Source organism: Dryas octopetala, chromosome 8, assembly GCF_963921425.1.
Source record: "Dryas octopetala chromosome 8, drDryOcto1.1, whole genome shotgun sequence".
NCBI lineage: Eukaryota > Viridiplantae > Streptophyta > Magnoliopsida > Rosales > Rosaceae > Dryas > Dryas octopetala.
In genome coordinates this window covers 14,594,689-14,617,478 of record NC_141373.1, presented here as the reverse complement: position 1 = coordinate 14,617,478, position 22,790 = coordinate 14,594,689, and the positions used below count along the sequence as shown (strand labels likewise).

The following is a 22,790-nucleotide window of genomic DNA, read 5'->3' as shown; positions in this document are numbered from 1 at the left end:
CACTTACCAAAATGTTTAAATATATATATATAAAAGGTCCAATACAATGATTAAATGATATATAGTTATAAACTCATTTGTTAATCGTGATTTCGACCAGAGTTCGAAATACCTTAATCCAACTGACATAAACTGACAGATTGAGCAACGGAACAAGATCCTTACAATCCAATTTAAGCGCAGTCAATCATGTTCAAATTACATAAAAGATATATACATTAGTAATCTAATAAATATATATTCGTCCTGTCAGAAAGTCAAATATAAATTATTATCAATGTAATAGAAGTACAGAACATGTTTAGGTGGACTTTTCTTCTTGTACTAAAATTGAAAAACCGAACAGAGGTTTTAATTTAATAGTAGTAATGACGGATTTCTTATAGCATTTTCTGTCTGTTTCTTATAACATTTCTGTATATTAAGGTGAAAGTACTGTTCGTTTGCCATCATATAAAATAGTATAAAAAAATGGTTATGACACACTGTATCTTTGTAAAACATGTAGCTGTTAAAAGTATATACAACACTAACTAAAATATATATTAACATTTTCAACTTATTGATCAATGTTTATGTTTTCTTCCCAATGCTTAATTTCATCAATAAAAAAGCATAGAAATATATCATCCTTATATGCAATTAGTTACATCTGTAATATAGAGATTTCTGATAAACAACCTTGAAAGCCAGATAGCCCAGACCCAATATGTCCATGACAACCACAACATTTCTTCATGTAGCCTTTGCAGCACCCACCAACTTCTAGGTTCTTTGACACACAAGCTCAAATTGCCTCCAATTAATTTCAAGCAACACGCTTCCTCTTAATCTCTTGTCCCTGAACTGATGCGGGTACATGAATATCAATATGCTCATCACAGTTTGTGCTGACCACTTTTCCAGATGTTTTGTTGCTACTGTGATCTTTGCCACAATGGGTTGAGTGGCAATGACCAATACTTGTCAATTTTTTTGGCTTTCCTCCAAATGTTTTGCCACATGGAGTTCATCACCTTCTACACATGCAATTGCCATGCATATGCCTTCCAATTAACTAAGTCTTTGCAACGTCCATCTTCTGCGCATGTGCTATTGTAGTCAGGGCCCAAACAACCATGGCTTTGTTCATTGTGTGATTTCAGATGATGACTGGCATTCGTGCAGCTTCCTTGATCACAATGATTTGCCTCTTGTAAGTCGTCACTGCTTGGGCAATGATGAATTTCATCCGTGTCCATGCAATCATGATTACCAAGCAAGTTTGATTTCAAAGGACTAGGCTGGCATTCTGATCCACACCTCTGAGAAGAACACTTTTGAGGCTTACACACTCTTATAGCTTTGTTGTCCAAACAACAATGGTGGCCGGTTTTCGTGAGAGTGGCTATGCCTTTTGCTTCCATGTCTATGGGCATGATATGCAGAAGAAGTTTGGCCACATTTCCCTGTATGTTTGTGGGTGGGTTCCTTTCAAAAGTAGCATGCGGTTGAAGATCGGATGACCTGCAATGCCTAATGCAATGATAGCAAACTTAGTAGTAATTGACAAAGTCACATTCTCAACCACTTTTTCTATTAGCTCTTCTAGCAAGCTGGATTGCTTTTGGTAATTTTCTCATGTCATTTGACCAATAAGATCATATTCCCATTGAGATATCGATATCTGCTGTAGCTAAAGCAGGGGCATCATTGACACCATCTCCAACCATGGCTGTATTTCCTTCCATTTTAAAATCTTTAAAATGATTTTTACCTTGTCTTCAGGTAAAAGTTCTGCATGGACTACCTCAACAGCTTGCTGAAGCTGCAAATCATATAATTTGCTTCTCTAATCAACTCAGTTTCATTAATTTGCAAAGAAAATGTCTATGCACTTCTAGAGCCATGTATATTACCCGGGTAGATTATAAATTGAATTATTAAACGAGTTTAATCACACCATAGCTTTTTTTAATTAGTCATTTTTGGTTGCACGCAGAGGGTGATGGCCAGAAGTGATCTCATGTCCAGTTTTCAGACTATTCTGAACTTTGCATTTCTGCCTTGAATGATTCAGTTAATTACATTTGTACAAATTCCATGGTTTCATTTATAGATGTTATATCAGATTAGGCAATCCCATATCCTTGCACAAAGTTGCTAGAAATGCATTAAATCAAAAAGAAAAAAAGAAAAAACATGAACAAAGAATACAGAAAAGTAGTCCAGTTTGGTTCAGTCCTTGTTTTCTTCTCGAATCATCTGAATCTAAACGATCGATAAAGATAGAGCCACCACCCTAAAAATATTTGAGCCCAAGTTGCTATAATTAACAGATGTTTCTCTGTGTGTATTTGAAGATTAGAAAACATGCACCTGCTCATTTTAATGCCTAATTTCTTCAGCTCCCTGACACACTCTGCAGCCCCAGTTCGACAAGCATCCGATATTGTAAAAAAATTCCAACAGGGGTTCCTCCAGAGTATATGTATCCAATGGTCTTTCCATCCTTAGAACCTTCAATGGTTGGAACTGAAATCTCAAACATTAATAATGAGACATTCAGAGAAATGATGAAAAGACATAGCTTATCCAACTTGGCTGAAGAAAATAGAAAAAGAACCAAAATCCTAGGAGTTACTATCTATCTCTGAAATACGCCACTTGCACTAGGGTAAAACTGGCTCTCACCTGTTTTGCAAGCAGCTCTCAAAGCTATTTTACTGTTCCCAATGTAGATATCTTGCCCATCAATTTTTCCATGCATGAATGCCCTCCCCTGGAAAATTTTGAAACTCCTCCACATTTTCAGGCTTTTGCTCAATTGAAAGCGATGTTCTATTTCAACCAGTGCAGCTGCCATTGGATGACTTGACTTCCCCTCAATGCTTGCAACCCTCAAAAAGAAATTTTGTGACTAATATTAATAAAATAACCAATGAACTTTAAAATTTGCAAAACAAAAGAAATACTCTCCCAATGAAGAATACAGAGGTACAATGAAAATCCATTCAACAGTCCTTTTCTCCCTTTTTCTTAACCAGCAATTGAGATAGACTTTCATCTTTAAACTTCAAATTTTTATTTGGAATCCCATAAAGTAACCCTTCTTACTTTCTATCACAATTGTGGTGAAATTCCTCAATAGCATAATTCCATTTCCAAATTGAATTTTTATTTGAGGCTGAAAGAAGGTTTGAATTTTCCCAACATAATAAACTAAATATTTTTCATACTGTTGTAAATATATTGTTATATGTGGCTATTCCTGTAATTAGTTGTAGGGGCATACTAGTAAATATTCTAAACCTAGTAAACCCTACCTCTATATAAGGATATTTATAAGATGAATAAGATGACGACTGATATATTCTCTCTGCCTCCTCTTTTCCAAAAACCCTAATCTCTACATATTTTACAACACGTTATCAGCACGAGAAGCTCTTTGGATTGTGGATCGCTAAACGAAAGAGGATCATCATTCAATTTGTTCTTCAACCAAGTAGGTTTTATAAAATAATTTTATGTTCATGATTATTTAACCTTGATTGATTGAAAAATCCCCATGAAGCATGAACCCTAAATTTATGTGATTGATTTATTTGGGTTTATATATTTTATACATGCTTCCTTGAATTGAATGATTAAATAATAATAAAAAAAGGGAAGAATTTTTGGGTGATCGGAAAACCACCCCGAGCAGCAGCCCCTTGCGCCGCTGCCACACCTCGCTGCCAGCAGCAGCCCCTTGCTGCCTCGCGCCTCGCCTCGCTGCACACCCAGCAACCCATGCAGGCCCACTAGGTAGCCCAGCGCAGCAGCCATGCAGGCCAGCAGGCCCATGCAGCCAGCCCACGCAGCCAGCCCACGCAGCCAGCCCAGCAGGCCCAAGGCCTACCTCTCAACCGCTGCCACGTAGACGCCACGCGAGCTGCCACGCAGGCAGCCCAGGCCCGCCACGTTAGCTGCCACGTGTCTGCCACGCAGGCAGCCAAGCCGCTGCCACGTCAGCGCCATGCAGGCGCCACGTCAGTGCCAAATCGCTGCCACTCCCACGCTGACACATGGCGAGCCTCCTGAAACTTTGTAAAAATGAGATGTTAATTCTTGTCATGCCTGGGGTTTGAACCCAGGACCTCTTGGGTACCAAGAGTGCACCTTAACCACTGTGCTGCTGATAGTTTATTGTTAGTATGCAAACCGTTTAATATATATACCTTAAGTGCTAGAAACTTTTATTCAAACAATTTTGTGATATTTTTTTGTTCTACTTGGGTATATGAATATTTTACTTGTTTAAATTTTTGCACTAGAATATATGTGTAGAAATTGCAGGTAATTAATGAACCAGTAGTTCATACATAAATATTGAACCTGTAGCTTCAATAATGCCATATAAGGAACTTGAAGTTTCCTTTATAATTTCACCATACATGATAAAACCAGTAGATTTTACATGTCTATACCATGTTATAAAACTTGAAGTTCTTATTTATTATTTATGAATATTATTGCCCGAAGCACTAATCATGATTATTTGTTCCTTTCAACCAAAGAATGTCAAATCTCAACAAGCTTGATTTCGTCGCTTTGGAAGTTTCCGGAAGAAACTATCTAAAGTGGACTCAAGATGTTAAGCTTCATTTGACTGCCAAGAAGATGAGATCGACAATCAATGCAGACAATGTTGTCGCAGAATCTCTTAAGGCAAGTGCCATGATCTTCATTAGGAAGCATATGGAGGAAGCACTCCAAGTTGAGTACCTCGCTGAAGAGGATCCACGAGCTCTTTGGGTTGCTCTGGAAGAGCGGTTTGACCATCAAAAGACCATTTTCTTGCCTGAAGCAAGACATGATTGGCAGAACATTCGTTTCCAGGATTTCAAATCCGTGAATGAGTATAATTCGGAGATCTGCCGGATCCGGTCGCTCCTCAAATTTTGTGGGGAGGAGCTCACCGAAGCTGACCTATTGGAGAAGACTTTCTCCACCTTCCCTGCCTCCTGTTTGGTCCTGTAGCAACAATACAGGGAGAGGAATTTTACCAAGTTCTCGGCATTGATCACCACTCTGTTGCTCGCTGAAAAGAACAACAACTTATTAATGAGAAATGATCAAGCCCGACCTGTCGGTACTAAAGCAGCACCATTGCCTGAAGCAAACGCTGTTACTTATCGCGATTCAAACCGCGAAAGATGATACCGAGGTCATGGAAAGGGCACAAAGTCTGACCGCCCGAGATATGGAAGGAAAGGTTCTCAGAGGAATGGCCTGTATGACGGAGGCCAACGTGGCCATGGCCCACGTGGTAGAAACCACGGTCCCCCGGCCCTAAGAACTCGAAATGAGAGGAACACTGGTCCAGCCCGTCGCCACCAGAATCAGAATCAGAATGATCTCTGTTACCGATGTGGAGGAACTGATCACTGGTCCCGCACCTGCCGTGCATCAGCGCAAGCTGTAAATGAGTATCACGCCAGTCGCGGAACTCGAGAGACCAATCTCGTTGAGGGATCATTTCCTATGGATACCACCTTAGAGGTCACTGATTTCTAGACTGCTACTGGACACTTCGAGGACTAGAAACTCGATGACATGGATATGATCGGCGCTTGTGCCGTATTTATTTTCTGAATAATGTTTTTCTTATTCAGATTATTTTGGTGATTTATGATTTGGATTATTTGTTTTGGAAATTTGGTTATGCTCGAATATTATTTAATTCAATTAAGTTATTTTCATACATGTGATCTATTGAATTAAATTTATGAATAAGCATGTTTAGTGGGGAAGTTTGTTGTCTGGCAGACAGTGCTACTACGCACACCATACTTCAAGATCGGAAGTATTTTTCAAACTTATTGCTTACTCATACCTCTGTGACAACCATATCAGGCCAATCCAACCTGATAGAGGGCCATGGCAAAGCCCATTTTTATGTTGTCCAATGGTACTGAATTACCATTAATGAGGCCTTATATTCTCCAAGTTCCAGAAGAACGTTGTTGAGTTATAAGGATATTCGAGCCAACGGTTATCACGTTGAAACCACTGAGGAAAATGGAGTGGAATATCTTTGCATAACCTCCAATTTGTATGGCCAGAAGCGTACATTGGAGAAATTGAAATGCCTATCGAGCGGTCTTTATATGACCACCATTAGATCGATTGAGGCCAATCACATAGTTAACCAGAAGTTAACCAATTCGAGCAGTTTCTTTCTATGGCATGACCGGTTGGGATACCCAGGTCAAAGTATGATGCACCGTATCCTCAATTCATCACACGGGCATCCTCTTACTAATAAGGATCTTGTGTTTAGTGACACAGTATGCCAAACTTGCTCACTTAGAAAGTTGAATACTAGACCATCATATGCAAAGACTAGTAAAGACTCCATCCTTTTCCTGCAAAGGATACAAGGGAATATTTGTGGACTTATCCAACCACCATGCGGACCATTTAAATATTTTATGGTTTTGGTTGATGCATCGACAAAGTGATCACATGTTACACTATTGTCCACAAGAAACGCTGTTTTTGCTAAACTTCTCGCCCAGAAGGCTCACCACACGGATTATCCTATAAAGTCCAGAAGATTTGATAATGCCGGAGAGTTTACATCGAAAACTTTCGATGATTATTGCATGCCCCTAGGGATTAATGTTGAACATCGAGTTCCCCATGTTCACACCCAGAATGGTCTCGCAGAAGCGTTCATTAAAAGATTACAAATGATCGCACGAACCTTGGTTATGCGCACCAAGCTTCCAATTTCTGCGTGGGGCTATGCAATCTTGCATGCAGCCATGTTGGTCCGGTTGAGGCCCACTGCTACCCAACCTTACTCCGCGTTACAGCTGATGACTGGGTACGAACCTGACGTTTCGTACTTACGCGTATTTGGGTATGCAGTTTACGTGCCAGTTGCGCCGCTACAACGTACCAAAATGAGTCCTCAACGAACGATGGGCATATATGTCGATTATGAATCCCCATCCATTATACGCTTTTTAGAGCCCTTGATAGGCGATCTCTTTACCGCTAGATTTGCGGATTGTCACTTTGATGAGACAGTCTTCCCGCCGTTAGGGGGAGATATGAACGTCACCGTTCCTGAAGAACGACTTGAATTGACGTGGAATGTCCCCACTATGTCTCATCTCGATCCCCGAACCGCACAATGTGATAGTGAAGTGCGGAGAATTCTAGATCTACAGAGTATAACTCATAATATGCCAGACGCATTCTCTGATCTAGCTAAAGTGACGAGATCACATATACCTGCTGCAAATGTGCCTGCAAGGATATCTGTCCCCGAAGGACGTGTCGTCCTAGGAGGACGTGTCGTCCCAGATGGACGAGGTACAACAATAGTGGCTAACCAGTCATATGTCCCTGCCCAGAAGTGAGGTTGACCACTAGGTTCGATGGACTCTTATCCCCGGAAGAGGATACATTTGGCACAAATGAGTCCCCTTGACATCGCGATCTCAATCGATCCATCTCACGAAATAGTTTCGGATTATGGGTCCGTCCCAGAAGAGACGACGTTGGGGGACGCTCCAACGTTAGAACCCACTCTCGAGAACATAGAGATCTCTATAAATTATGCATGCTTAAGTGAGCTCTGGAATCGAAACGAGATTATCATCGATGATATATTTGTATTCGCGGTAGCTACCGAAATCATAACTAGCGATGACATCGAACCTCACTCTATTGATGAATGTCAACGTCGAGACGACTGTCCAAAATGGAAAGAAGCAATCCAGGTCGAATTAGATTCCTTGACAAAGAGAAAGGTGTTTGGGCCTGTCGTTCCTACACCTTCCCCATGTTAAACCTGTAGAATTTAAATGGGTATTTGTAAGGAAGCGTAATGAGAAAAACGAGATTGTGAGATACAAGGCTCGTCTAGTGGCGGAAGGATTTTCTCAACGCCCTGGGATTGATTACGAGGAAGAGTATTCCCCCGTAATGGACGTCATAACGTTCCACTACCTTATCAGTTTGGTAGTTTCCGAAAAACTGAGTATGCAGCTTATGGATGTGGTCACTGCTTATCTCTATGGGGATCTTGATACAGAGATATATATGAAAGTTCCCGAAGGACTTAAGACACCCGATGCAAATAGTTCCAGACCACGGAACACGCTCTCCATTAGTTTGAGGCGTTCACTTTATGGATTGAAACAATCTGGACGGAGGTGGTATAACCGTCTAAGTGAGTATTTGATCGGGATGAGATATGTGAATAATGTTCTATGCCCTTGCGTGTTTATTAAGAACAAGTTCCGGCTTTGCTATTGTAGTTGTTTATGTCGATGACATGAATCTAATTGGTACTCTTGAAGAGATCAAGTAAACAACTAAACACCTGAAGTTGGAATTCGAGATGAAAGATCTTGGGAGAACGAACTTCTGTCTCGGCCTGGAGCTCGAGCACCGTGCAGATGGAATTTTGGTCCATCAATCGAATTACATCCAGAAGATGTTAAGGCACTTTAATGAGGATAAAGCGAAGCCTTCTAGCACGCCCATGATCGTCCGTTGTCTAGATCCTAAGAATAATCCGTTTCATCCCGTAGATGATAACGAAGAGATATTGGCACCAGAAGTCCCATATCTAAGTACAATAGGCGCATTATTGTACTTGTCTCAATGTACTAGACCGGACATATCATTCGTTGTGAACTTGTTAGCTAGATGTAGCTCTGCGCCAACACGCCGCCACTGAAATGGCATAAAAGACATTTTCCGCCACCTTAGAGGTACGACGGATATGGGCTTATTCTATCCCTAGCTACGCATCAAGGAATGAATCGAACCCCCTCGATCCTCGGAATGATGCCCGCCTTTTGGATATGCTGACGCAGGGTATCTATCAGACCCGCATAAGGCGCGTTCTCAAACTGGTTATGTCTTTACCATTGAGAATACAACAATATCTTGGAGGTCTACGAAACAGACCTTTGTTGCTACCTCTTCGAATCATGCTGAGATTCTAGCCCTTCACGAAGCAGTTCGTGAATGTATATGGCTAAGAGCAGTTTCCAAGCATGTTCGAACTACGTGTGGGCTGAATTCCACCACTGATGAACCAACGATTATCTATGAGGATAATGCCGCTTGCATCCAGCAGATGAAGACAGATTTCATCAAAGGAGACAACACCAAGCATATTGTACCGAAGTTCTTCTTCAATCAACAGCAACAAGAGCATCAGATGATTGAAGTCAAGCAGATCAGATCTCAAGACAACCATGCAGACCTCTTTACCAAGTCACTGCCAAAGTCCACGTTCTTGATGCATGTTCGAGGTATTGGGTTGCGTAGATTGGCTGATTTACCTAGTATGTAGTCTTCAGGGGGAGTCGACATTAGGGGGAGTATCCTGAAGCATACTCGCTTGACCATCGTGTACTCTTTTGTCCTTCGTCCAGGGTTATTTTGTCCCATTGGGTTTTGTTACCTGGCAAGGTTTTAATGAGGCACATCTTGGCATGGTCACCCTACTCATACTACATCCTGAAGATGTGTTGATCTGATATATATGCATTTGCTCATCTTTTCCCTTCGACCACGGGTTTTTCCCATTGGGTTTACCGGGCAAGGTTTTGGTGTAGCAACTCTAATGCACCCCGCTCCCATTGACATACTATTTGCTTATGATCCAGAAGATATGACTTCACCTACTTTCGAGGTTCTGATGCGACTACTCCACACTCATGCGCGTTGCACTCTTTTTCCTTCGACCAGGGTTGTTTTTGTTCCCACAGGGTTTTTATTACTTGGCAAGGTTTTAACGAGGCAACTTAGAAGCGCATAGCAGAGACAACACTAATGACATGGAATATCCAAGGGGAAGTGTTGTAAATATATTGTTATATGTGGCTATTCCTGTAATTAGTTGTAGGGGCATACTAGTAAATATTCTAAACCTAGTAAACCCTACCTCTATATAAGGATATTTATAAGATGAATAAGATGACGACTAATATATTCTCTCTGCCTCCTCTTTTCCAAAAACCCTAATCTCTACATATTTTACAACACATACAATTTTATGTTGCATTTTTCAGCATCCTTTATGTTGGGATAAATCAAAATTTCAAGAAGGTGAAACAGAGTTGTGTGTGTGTTTTTTTAACATTTTGATGAATAGAGTTGTAGTCTTTACCAGTAAAGTAGTGTGTTCAAGCTAATGTCATCACGAAGAGACTGAAAATCCATCACCACAAATTCACCACTTGTTATTGTACCAGTTTTGTCAAAAGCCATAATCTTCACTTTGTTGAGAGTAATGTGGAGCAATGTCCCACATCGGAAAACTAAGCTTAGCATACAAGGTCTTGGGCCTCTCCACCATAGTCAATTGGTTTTGGGTTGGATGCTCAAATTCTATCACACTTCAGCAACAGTCTCAATGTAGTCACCCCCTCTGATTAGAAGATAGACCAGATGTTGCTGCCTTTTTAAGTGTGCAGAAAGTCACAACCGGCGTAGAGAAGAGGAGAGAACATGGACATGCGCTTACCAAAAAAACCAAGGCTGAGTGAAACCACTTGTTCAAGTTATGAACATGTAATGCAGCAGGAATCACCGCAACAGAAACGGATATGACTAGAACTGCCGCAAAACAATACCAGGAAATGAATGAATTGAACCATTTGCACTCTCTTTGGTACTCAAAAGATAGGGGGAAGTGGTTAATTAGTGGAAAAGAGCATATGGAAGTTAGTGGTGACATAACTTCTAGGAAATTTATGGAAAATAAAAAGTGGACTGACCTGGGGTATAAAACTTTGCACATTTATCAATGAATCTCTCAGTTCTGGATTTTCTGTTTTGAGCCTCTTCCACAAATTTAGCCATTTTCACACTAATATAACCTAGAAAAACCAAAATATGTCAGAAAAGAATTTAACATAAAAATAAATTATTTATTCATCCACAAATAGAGGGAGCCATATTTATGTTACCATTGAGGTTTATAGTGCCAGCCCAAACAGTGGAGTCCTTTTCTTTGGCAACTGGATAGGACTCTCCTGTTAGTGTCTTCTCATCCACTCCACCTTTGCCTTCAACAACTATTCCATCAATCGGTACGTACAACTTCACCAGCCTTGACTGCAAGAATTGTGTTCAAATTGACCTCATCAACATCCACAACTTTTCCAGTTTCTGCTAAGACTGCTTTTTGAAGGGCCATGTTCATCAACGATGACATCGCTAATTTTGCCTGAGGACATATATAACATGATCAAATTTTACAATTTTTAATGATTGACCTTTCTAATTAAAATGGTGATAATGGCATGTCATTGCAGATGTTTGACTGTCTGTGATATATAATTAGAATTCATTCAGCCCTTCAATAACATTTTCATTTATTATAATTCGGTTTATCAGATAATGCACAGAAGTGGCTTCATCAAAATAAAACCAAGATGAAAATGCAATGAGGTCTTTTGTTAAATATTTTCATAAAAGATGGATTAATTCACTAATCAAGTGAATAAACGTTGGAAAATCACAAGGAACTTTTCTGCCAACCTCGTGAACTGCCCTCGACTTAAGCCACTCTGCAATGGTGATCAGAGAGACGATAGAGCCAGCATCCAAATAATTTTTCAAAGCAATTGTCCTAATCACTGTCAAAAGTATACACCATGCATGAGTTTCCAATACCAGTACATTGGTAGTTACCAAGTGCTTCTACATTGGTGGCTGAACTTAAGAGAAGTTGTGGGTTGATCATAACTTCCCCATCATGCTAATTCTTAGAAATCGACTAGATCACTCTTAAGCTCTCTGCCTCTACAGTAAGGAATTTGCATGTTCTTAAAATTCTGGTTTTTCTTTTCAAGCTTTCACCTTTGTATTTCACTTTTAGTTGTCACCTTTGCAAGGATGAGAAACTGCGTTGAAGGTTCAAAGGATTCTTGGTGTTCCTTTCAGGTGAGCTTCTGAATTAGTTGAGGTTTCATGGTTGCAAAGCTACTGTTAGTTTGGTTCTGTAGAGAAAGGATAGCCTTTCAAATGCATTCATATTTCTAATTTGGTTTAAAAGATTTGGGCTGCTGATTTCTTTTCACCAAAAGCTTCAAACATGTGGTCTATTGTAAATGGGTTGTTTGAGACTTGCTGATAGATTTGATTTATTTTTAAATGCAAAAAGAATTTCTATGTCTTTATTTTTAAATACAACCCCCTTAGTTATCCACTACGTCCACTTTTTTATTGAATTTGGAGTGTATTCCATTGAGATATTAAAGAAGTTATACACTCCTGCAGATTTCATAAATTCTATGAATTTTTATGGAATTCTCATGGAATCCATCAAAATCTAAGTAGGAAAATGTTGGAATTTTTATAGTCTTTGTTTTATGCAAGGGTTTAAATTTCGAAAATTTCGGCGAAATTTCGCCGAAATTTTCGATTTTGGGAGGGGTCGAAATCGAAACCAAGTTTTGTTAAATTTTCGAAATTTCGCCGGTGATCTGGTTTTGAAATTTTGGGTTTTTGGAGAGGAGGCTGGGTTGGAGAGAAAAAGATGGTTTTGGGAGAAAAATGGGGCGGTGGCAGGGGGCGCGGCAGGGGGGAGATCGAGGGAGAAGAGGAGCGGGTGGTGGCAGGGGGCACGGCAGGGGCGAGATTGGGGGAAAAAGAGGAGGGGCGGCGGCAGGGGGTGGCCGGGGGGTGCGGCAGGGGGCGCGGCAGGGGAGGCGTGGCAGGGGGGAGAAGGTGGTGAGGGTGAGGTGCGTTGGTGATGGATTGGGGAGGGAGAGAGAGAGAGAGAAGAAAAAACACAGTGGAAGGTTTTGCTGGAGACTCGGGGGGAAAGGAAAGGAAAGGGAAGGAAGGAAAGAAAAAGAAGAAAAAAAAAAAAAAGGAAAAAAAGAAAAGGAAAAAAAGAAAAAGAAGAAGAAAAAAAGAAAAGAAAAAAAGAAAAAGAAGGAAAGAAAAAGAAAAAGAAAAAGAAAAAAAGAAAAAAAAAAGTAAGAAAGAGAAAAAAATTAAAAGGTCTAGAGTTGATTAATTGGGGTTTGGGGCCTTTGGGCAATTGTAAAAAAAAAAAATAGTTTGGGTTTTCATTTGGCCTTTTTGGAGTTTCATTTAGTTGTTTTTAAACCCTAAATTTGTAAACTCTAATATATTTCTATATAAAAAATAATTTAAAATACTCTAAAGAGCCTAAACCCTAATATCATATATCATATCCTAGTTTGAGGTTTTTGGGCAATTGAAAAAAAAAATGATTTGAGATTTCGTTTGGCCGTTTTGGGGTTTCGTTTAATTGTTTTTAAACTCTAAACCAATAAACTCTAATACATTTTTATATAAAAAATAATTAAAAATATCCTAAAGGGTCTAAACCCTAATATCTTATACGATATCTTAAATAATATAGAGTATAGATTATAAAGTATATAGAATTTAGTGTATATATTATAGAGTATAAAGAATATATTAATTTTATTTATTTATTATACTAATTTTATTTCACAGTATTTACCTTCAGCGCGCATTATATTCATCTTATATCACATGAAACTTACTATATAATTTGGTTTCTTCAATGTTTTTTATCAATGTAGTAGATAATATGTTAAATAAACATATAGTAAAGTTTCATTCAAAATTTTCGTATTTTGATAGTAATTTCCATCGTTTCCGTTTAATTTCTGTCGAAATTTCCGTCGAAATTTCCTTGAAACCCGAAATTTTATTCCTTGATTTTATGTTTGAAATTCATCAAAATCCACGTACCATTTAATGAAATCATTTAAAATCCTTGAGAAATTGAATACACCTATTTTTATGGAATCCATCAAATTCTGAATTGAATACATATTATACAACTAGATTTCTATGGATTTTTAAATTCTTTTAAAATCTATTAGAATCTCAATGGAAATTCCCCCCCCCCCCCGGAATTTTTAGACGCAAATAAAGTCAAATAGGGAATTTACGTACAACATAGTGATACGACATGTGAGAGCAGAAAACAAATATACCCCTTTAAGACATGGAAAGTAACATCAAATTCAACATAATAGTGGTTCTCTACAGAGGATGACTGCAACCTTAAAATTTGGGTATGCGTATAGAAACTGACTTCATTCCTATAGAACATGCCTATTGGAAATTTCTATATAGTGGTTAATTCATCCTATACGAATAAAAAAAAAATTAGGTGTCCAATCATCCTCCCTTAAGAAGGATTGTGTAACATAAATTTGAATTAAATGGATGACTCGGAGACTGTGATGGATGCTCATCGGAAAAGGACCTAATCCTACAAAGAAGGAAGACTAGATGTCATCTACTAAACTAAATGGTTATTAGCGTTAAATTATACGTTAAGTCTTTTGTTGTTTGGTCATTAATTATTTTTTAATATTATTCTTGTGGGTTAATTAGTATAAAGGGCTCATGTGCACCTCACATGTAGCGGTATAATTAGTGTCATTTCCTCATCATGGCACTTAATCAGGTTTATGCCTGCTAAAACCACATCCATATCACATGAAATGAAATTAAAAAATGGACTTAAATTGGACTTTTGCATTGTAATGCGAATTAACCACACATATTATTAAAAAGTTAAAACCACATGAACAACATTTCGATAACGATCAAACCACAAGGACTAAACGTACAATTTGGCTAATTTTTCACCCAATCATACTTCTTTTCATAATCACCAGACTTGATGTGATATAAGTATATACCACTCTCTCGTGCACTCCACTTGCAATGAGCTCCACCACATTCCTCAACCAAATCACCTGTATAAGAAAATGCATCAAAACGAACATGGTAATTTGAGTACCACATATCACAGTAGAAAAGTGTACTAAACCCTGTGCGAAACCCAAATTCCCACTCTTTATTGGGAGCAAGGCTTCTACGACCAAGATCAGTATCTTTAGATTGACATCGGTAGTCAAGTTGACTGTTATTGAGGTAATTGGTAATGACCACGAAGTGCTTTTTCCCAGGAAAGATTTCAATGGAACTAATTGGGCCAAACACTAAGGAAAGGAAGAGCACAAGATAGTAGAATTGCCATATTGCTTTTCCCTTCATTTTTTCTAACACTATTTTGATCTAGTATATATGTCTGTTGCAGCTAATTATGTGATTTTATAGTAGAGGAATGCTATTTGGTTGTTTAATTAATTAATTAACTTCCTTTCATGTCATAATAATTAATGTTTGAAATATTTTTCAAGAATTTGTTAGGTTATAATTTAAACATAATGAGCTTACCTTTTAATGTGTGCTAGATACATGTACGGTGAGCTAAATTAAGGAAAAATATTGTCATATACATGTACCTAGAATTTAAGGGTTTTGACACGTCATGCATGAGTTGTTATCTGAGTCGACTCATGGTCAGCCTACATGATGCTAATTAATTGTCTAAATTCATGGTCTGATAGTATATAAACATATAATGTAAATTATTTGGTAAGAGAATATTTTTGTATATATCTATATGTATGGAAAACCTTTCAAAGATGAATCCTTTTTAAATAAAAGGCCTTACTCAAAAAAAAAAAAAAAAAAACTAAAAGGGATGGCATATGGACCCAACCTCGATTGCCTTGTAGATATATCTTTTCATGACAGAATCAATGCTAGAATGATTATTTCATGAGGTCCACAATCCACAATTTTTGTAATAGCTGATCTTGTAATCATTCTATGCTAATCTTGTAATTAATTGTAACTACTACGTTACGTTGCATCTGATTCATCATGAAGAAATCAACAAAAATTTATTTCCCAATCTGACATCGTTTTTGCTATAAATTGGACTGTACATGTTCTTCCTTTCTTTATGTAACCTGATTGAGCGATAGGATGGCTAAAAAAGAAAAGGCCAATGCTATTCAGACCACCCTAAATTGCTAAGTTGACCACCCTATTTCAAATTTCCAACTTTACCCTTAAAACAAAAAAATTTCAATTTTGTTCGTTGGGTCATTCGACAGTTATCTACCGAAATATTTATGGTTATTCGACAGTTATCTGTTGAACATTGGTGGATTATTCGGTGGATAACTACCGAATGGAAATGAAAAAGGCATTCGACAGTTATCTGCCGAAATATTTGTATTTATTCGACACTTATCTGCCGAACATTGGTGGATATTTCGGTAGATGACCACCGAATGGATCTGGGTGATTTTATCATGTTTTTGCAATAAAGGGTAAAATATGAAAAAAAAAATTGAAAAAAATTTATTAGGGTGGTCAACTCAGCACAAAAGGGTGGTTTGCATAGCCTCCCTCAAAAGAAAATTCCATCATGAAATAGGGGAAATTATTCTTACAGATAGAGAAGTAAAAGCATATATTCAATAATAAAAATATTAAAAAAATAAAAGCAAATATAAGTGAAGACCAAAAAAATGTAGGCCCTGAAAAGAATGAAGCCCAATTGGCCCAACTATGCATCTAACCCCAATTCTTCACTCCCTCCAAAATCCCAGCAAAGGGAGCTCACTAAGCTTTGCTTGATAACGATAGACCCAAGTCCATGTCAATGCTCAACAATTAAGCACATTGCTTGCTGTCCGGAGGTGTGCTCGAATTTCACCTGAGTGGTACTCAAGCAAATTGTTTGTTGTCCGAAGGGGCTCGAGCTTCACCGAGAATGGCTCGAGCTTCTACCGCGTCAAATCTAGGAAAAACATAATTTTTAGGATTCTTACTTTAATCCAAATTGTATAATAAATTACTCTTAAATTCTATTTTTGCAAAAATTTTAATTATAAATTTAGCTAATTAAAAAATTAAGTGCAAGACCAATATATCCATGTACGCGTGCCCGGAGGTGAAAAAATCAACTACCGAGCGCTCAGCAGGGTACTGAGAGCTTAGCGAACGCAGATGCACCTTGCATCTGCACATTTTCTAAGTTGCATATGCATCTTTTTAGATTGCAAATAACATATTTTAGATTGTAACCTAAGGCTTTTAGTGTTCTGTTTAATGTTTCTTATTGAAAATAACACCAACATCACAAATAAACTAAATAGATAATTACAAAAAATAAAATAAAATAGAGAAGAGAGGGAGGGAGTAGCTCAATAGAAGAGTGTTGAGATCGATCTCAAAGGAGGTGTATCGAATATGAAGGCCAAAGCCTTTTTATTTTATTTATAGGCAAAGGAAATGAAGAGGAATGCTGTAGGTGACTTGGAGTGGCTGTTCGCCACCCAAAGGCAGCTGGGCCTTCTGGTGGGCTGGGCAGGTTGTGGCTGTGACTTGGGCTTCGGGCATTTCTTCTCCATTTTATTTTTTTGGGCTTTTACTTTCCTACGTAACAAAATAGAAATCACACACACACTAAGTTAAATAAAACCAACAATAAAAGAAAATAAACTAAAATCTAAGAAATAATAAAACATTCTAAACTAACTGAATAATTAAAAAATTATTAAAAATACTAAAAACCAAGGATTAAAATGTATAATATAGAGGTAAAATAAATGTTATTAAATGTTCTCAACACCCGGTGCTCATGCGAGAATTTGTATGTCAAGGACATCATATTATGGCTTGGAGTCTCAATAGCTATTGATTTTCCAAACCATCTTCAACATGTTTTAATTTTGGCTAAATTATACGGTTTTTTATTTTTATTAATCAACTGGCATTCATGAGATTTAAACTCAGGACCTACTTCAACAAAGTGAGATTAGGTGTCAATGGCGCTAAATTGTACGTTTAGTTTTTGTTATTTGGTCATTATTTTTCAACATTATTCTTGTGGTTTTAATAACCTCAATAATACCAATGGCTTAATATAAAGGGCTCATATGCGCCTCATGTGTAGGGGTATAGGTGTTATTTATTCATCATTTCACTCAATCAGGTTTATGTCTGCTAAAACCACATCCATATCACACGAAATAAGATGAAAAATTGGACAAAAATTGGACTTTTGAATTGTAATTCAAATTAACCACATATATTATTAAAAGTTAAAACCAACATAAATAACATTTCTATAAAGATCAAACCACAAAGACTAAAGTTTCAATTTGGCTAATTTTTCACCCAATCATACTTCTTTTCATATTCATTAGCCTTGATGTTATATAAGTATATACCAGTCTCTCTTGCACTCCACTTGCAATGAGCTCCACCACATACTTCAACCAAAACATCCCAATAAGTAAACACATCAAAATGAACATAGTAATTTGAGTACCACATGTCACAGTAGAAAAGTGTGCTAAATCATGTGTGAAACCCAAAATCCCACTCTTGATTGGGAGCAAGGCTTCTACGGCCAAGATCATCATCTTTAGATTGACATTGGAAGTCAAGTTGATTGTTATTGAGGTTATTGGTAATGACCACGAAGTGCTTGCTTCCAGGAAAGAGTACAATGGAACTAATTGAGCCAAACGCTAAGGAAAGGAATAGCACAAGATAGTAGAATTGCCATATTGATTTTCCCTTCATTTTTCTAACACTAACTACTCATCAAAATATTTTGATCCAGAATGTCTGTTGCAGCTAATTATGTGCTTTTATAGTAGAGGAATGCTATTTGGTTGTTTAATCAATTAATTCATTTCCTTTCAGGTCATAATAATTTTTTAAATATTTTTGAGGAATTTGTTAGGTTATAATTTAAACATAATGAGCTTACTTTTTTTTTTTTTTGAATACTAATGATCTTACCTTTTAATATGTAATAAATGAAAAATTATTGGGTGTATTCGATGCACCATCACATGGTATATTTATATTAGCAAGGTATAGTATTAATAACATTTACTCATATTATGACGCGTTAGATTGGTTACACCCCATGACGGTGTAACGGTTACACAAAACTATTTCTCATACTAGATACATGCATGTATGGTGAGCTAAATTAAGGAACAATATTGTCATATACATGTACCTAGAATTTAAAGGTTTTGACACGTCATCATTTGTTGTTCTTATCTGAGTGTCATGGTCAGCCTAGATGAAGTTAATTAATTGTCTAAATTCATGGTCTGATATAAGTGTCATTTTGCTCCCTATACTATTGCACTTGTATTAATTTACTCCCCAAACTTCTAATTTGGAAAATTAAGGTATTTAACTTTTTCAATTTTGTCAATTGAGGTAATTCCGCCAATTTACTCGGTAAATTGATACACGTGATGGGTATGTGACTACCATTTAGATTGACCTTCAATAAGGACTAGGGCTGCCCACTGGTCGGTTTGGTTTGGTATTGGGGCTTACCAAAACAAAACCAAAAATTTTGGTATTTTTCGATTTTGGTATTTTTTCGGTTTTGGTAATTTTTGGTAAACTTCAATTTTCGATTCAATTTCGGTAATTTTGGTATCGAATACTTTAGGTTCATTTTCAGTTTAATTATAATAATACTAATTATTATATACCAATATAAATTAAAATTTAATCAACTATAATACATAAAATATAATATTTGATGGATATATATTTGCACAAGTAATATTGATAGTTTAGTATAGTACTAGTATTGATTGCAATAATATTAATATTAGTAATAATATATACTAATATAATTAGTTTAATAATATATATTAGTACATATTATATTAATTTAGTTGGTATATACCGATAAATATGAGTAGATATATATATACATATATAAATATAGAGGAGTGCTCTAAAACTAATTGGTTAGCAAATTAATACGAAACTAACCATACTTTTGGGACCACCACATAACTAATCTCATAATTCGAACTATCAATTATTTAGGTCATACTTCAAAGATCATCATTACAAAAAATCAACTAAATCAAAAATCATTTAGTCATCTAATTGAGATCAAATAAATAGACGATCAGTGTTTTCGATGAAAGCATATAAATAGTTGTTGCTATAATCAAATGACTAAATGACTTCCGATTTTGGAGATTTTTTACAAGGATGATCTTTGAATTATGGCCTAAAAAATAGACGGTTCAGATTTTAAAATTACATTATGCGGTGGGCCTAACATAGTGGTTAGTTTTGTATTAACTTACTAACCAGTTAATTTTAGAACATTCTTGTATATATATATATATATATATATGCATTACTTATCTAAAGATGAGATTCCATATTAATTTTTCAAATTTGAAGGGAAGCAAACTAATACAAGTGCAATAGTCTGGGGACCAAAATAACATTTATATATTATGTTACCAGATTGTCTAGTAAGATAATATTTTTATGGGTTTTTTACACTAAGTTAAATAAAACCAACAATAAAAGAAAATAAACTAAAATCTAAGAAATAATAAAACTTCCTAAACTAACTGAATATTAAAAAATCATTAAAAATACGTAAAACAAAGGACTAAAATGTATAATCTAGAGGTAAAATAAATGTTATAAAATGTGCTCAACACCAGGTGCTCATGCGAGAATTTGTATGTCAAGGACATCATATTATGGCTTGGAGCTCAATAGCTATTGATTTTCCTAACCATCTCCATCATGTTTTAATTTTGGCTAAATTATACAGTTTTTTTTTTCTTATTAATATATCAACTGGCGTTCATGATATTTGAACTCATGACATACTCTAACAAAGACAGATTAAGTGTTATCTACTGAACCAAATGGTCATTGGCTCTAAATTGTACGTTTAGTCTTTTGTTGTTTGGTCATTATTTTTCAATATTATTCCTGTGGTTTTAATAACCTCAATAATACCAATGGCTTAGTATAAATGGCTCATGTGCGCCTCATGTGTAGGAGTATAAGTGTCATTTCTTCATCATTGCACTCAATCAGGTTTATGCCTGCTAAAACCACATCCATATCACACGAAATAAGATGAAAAAATGGACAAAAATTGGACTGTTGCATTGTAATGCAAATTAACCACATATATTATTAAAAAGTTAAAACCAACATTAATAACATTTCGATAACGATCAAACCACAAGGACTAAACGTACAATTTGGCTAATTTTTCACCCAATCATACTTCTTTTCATATTCATTAGAATAGATGTGATATAAGTATATACCACTCTCTCTTGCACTCCACTTGCAATGAGCTCCACCACATTTTTCAATAAAAGCATCTGAATTAGTAAATGCATCAAAACGAACATGGTAATTTGAGTACCACATATCACAGTAGAAACGTGTGTTAAACCCTGTGCGAAACCCAAACTCCCACTCCTTATTGGGAGCAAGGCTTCTACGTACGGCCATGATCAGTATCTTTAGATTGACATTGGTAGTCAAGTTGATTGTTTTGGAGGTAATTGGAAATTACCACGAAGTGCTTACTCTCAGGTTGGATGACAATGGAACTGATTGAGCCAAACGCTAAGGAAAGGAAGAGCACAAGATAGTAGAATTGCCATTTTGCTTTTCCCTTCATTTTTCTAACACAACAAATCAAAATATTTTGATTTGTATGTCTGTTGCGGCTAATTATATATGTTCTTTTATAGCAGAGGAATGTTATTTGGTTGTTTAATCAATTAATGAATTTCCCTTTCAGGTCATAATAATTTTTGAGGACTTTGTTAGGTTATAATTTAAACATAATAAGCTTACCTTTTTTTTTTTTTGAATACTAATAAACTTACCTTTTAATATGTACTAGATACATGTATGGTGAGCTAAATTAAGGAAAAATATTGTCATAAACATGTACCTAGAATTTAAAGGTTTTGACATGCTATCAGTTGTTGTTCTTATCTGAGTGTCATGGCCAGCCTAGATGAAGTTTATTAATTGTCTAAATTCATGGTCTGATATAAGTGTCATTTTGCTCCTTAGACTATTGCACTTGTATCAATTTACTCTCAGACTTCTAATTTGGAAAATTAAAGTACTTAACTTTTTCAATTTTGCCAATTGAGATAATTCTGTCAATTTACTAGGTAAATATATTGATACACGTGATGCACATGTGACTACCATTTTTTCTTCAATAAAGACTCTTCGTAATGGGGATTTGACTTTGTATAAACAAGGATTTTAATAGAAAGTGAACAAATTCACAAAATTATCATAAGGTTTTTTTTTTTAAACCCCATTTTAAAAAATCTACTGTTCATCCGGCCATCCGCTACAGTAAACTACTGTAGCGACATACTTTTTAAATGCCTTTTTTTTTCTTTTTTTCAGTGCCAAATGGTACACAAACAACCAAAAAAATCATAATTTAGGTATTTTTCATTCCATAAACATGTTAAATAATAACAACATAAAACACAAAAAATCAAGATGAGGCATCCATAATCTTTTGCGTTTTAATAGTAAATATAATTGTTACTATCAAATAGTAACAATCATCTATTGCTACTGCCCGGCAGTAACAATCATCTATTGCTATTACCCGGCAATGACAATCAAGTATTGTTATTGTTTGATAGTAACAATAACAATAAATTAGAGAATATAATTTAAACCTAATACAATCCTTGTGAAAACATAAACAACCAAATGAATTATAAACCTATGACACAATTACAACAAACTAAAACAGAATCACAATTCCGTTGAAAAAAGAAAATAACTTGAAACTTCTGAATACAACTTGAATATTGAAACTTGTTATACTAAACAATTGATTTACCAAAAATATCAAAGTTAGTTCATGATTTAATTTGCAAATTCATTGAATATGGCAGTGAAGTGAAATAGCCCAAAAGTGTAGGCTAAAGGATAATTTATTTTGCATGTTGAAACTTAGTTATTAGACTCTTGCAACTAGCTTTGGATCTTGACTCTATCATGCAAGCAAGTGATTTTGCAACAACCTTCTCAGA

At 36.3% G+C, this 22,790-nt stretch overlaps 1 pseudogene; it reads right to left on the bottom strand.

The window, feature by feature from the left end:
* Positions 1 to 1,408: 1,408 nt before the first annotated feature.
* LOC147277497 (cadmium/zinc-transporting ATPase HMA2-like) lies at positions 1,409 to 15,081 on the bottom strand (annotated as a pseudogene).
* Between the last annotated feature and the right edge of the window lie 7,709 nt (positions 15,082 to 22,790).